Source organism: Physeter macrocephalus, chromosome 18 (assembly GCF_002837175.3).
Source record: "Physeter macrocephalus isolate SW-GA chromosome 18, ASM283717v5, whole genome shotgun sequence".
Taxonomy (NCBI): Eukaryota; Metazoa; Chordata; class Mammalia; order Artiodactyla; family Physeteridae; genus Physeter; species Physeter macrocephalus.
The window spans coordinates 84129509-84130334 of NC_041231.1; positions in this window are offsets into that span (position 1 = coordinate 84129509).

The following is an 826-nucleotide window of genomic DNA, read 5'->3' on the forward strand; positions in this document are numbered from 1 at the left end:
TTTCTTAGAGTCCATATATATGTGTTAGCATATGGTATTTTTTTTCTCTTTCTGACTTACTTCACTCTGGATGACAGACTCTAGATCCATCCACCTCACTCCAAATAACTCAATTTCATTTCTTTTTATGGCTGAGTAATATTCCATTGTATATATGTGCCACATCTTCTTTATCCATTCATCCGATGATGGACAGTTAGGTTGCTTCCATGTCCTGGCTATTGTAAATAGTGCTGCAGTGAACTTTGGGGTGCATGTATCTTTTTGAAGTACGGTTTTCTCCGGATATATGCCCAGGAGTAGGGTTGCTGGATCATACGATAGCTCTATTTTTAGTTTTTTAAGGAACCTTCATACTGTTCTCCATAGTGTCTGTACCACTTTATATTCCCACCAACAACATAGGAGGGTTTCCTTTTCTCCATGCCCTCTCCAGCATTTATTGTTTGTAGACTGTTTGATGATGGCCATTCTGACCAGTGTGAGGTGATACATCATTGTAGTTTTGACTTGCATTTCTCTAATAATTAGCAATGTTGAACATCTTTTCTTGTGTGTGTTGGTCATCTGTATGTTGTCTTTGGAGAAATGTCTATATCTGCCCATTTTTTTGATGGGGTTATTATTTTTTTATTATTAATTTTGATATTGAGCTGCATGAGCTTTCTTCTGTATTTTGGAGATTAATCTCTGGTTGGTTGCATCTTTTACAAATATTTTTTTCCGTTCTGTTGGTTGTCTTGTCATTTTGTTTATGGTTTCCTTTGCTGTGCAAAGGCTTTTAAATTTAATTAGGTTCCATTTGTTTATTTTTGTTTTTAATTTT